The sequence below is a fragment of the Sinocyclocheilus rhinocerous genome, unplaced genomic scaffold (genome assembly GCF_001515625.1).
Source record: "Sinocyclocheilus rhinocerous isolate Xijiao unplaced genomic scaffold, SAMN03320098_v1.1 scaffold559, whole genome shotgun sequence".
NCBI classification, from domain to species: domain Eukaryota; kingdom Metazoa; phylum Chordata; class Actinopteri; order Cypriniformes; family Cyprinidae; genus Sinocyclocheilus; species Sinocyclocheilus rhinocerous.
The window spans coordinates 325984-326292 of NW_015635536.1; positions in this window are offsets into that span (position 1 = coordinate 325984).

A 309-nucleotide genomic window follows, 5' to 3' on the forward strand; every position below is an offset into this window, starting at 1 on the left:
CTCACACACTGGGAGCACAGGAACGAGCGAGGAGACGAGGAATAAAGTAAATCAAAAGGGTTTTAATGAAGGCACGCTGGGGATCACAGGACGGGAGACAGGCAAACAAAATGACACTTAACAGCAGACAGAGAACTGGGAACTGAGAACACTTTAAATACACAGACACCAATGGAACACACTTGGGAGCAAATTAACTAATTAATCAAAACACAGCTGGAGACGAATACACACAATGAGGACAGGAACAGGAAGGACCAAATAAGGGCAAGGAAGGCACATGAGGAGCAAAACACACACAAAACACGG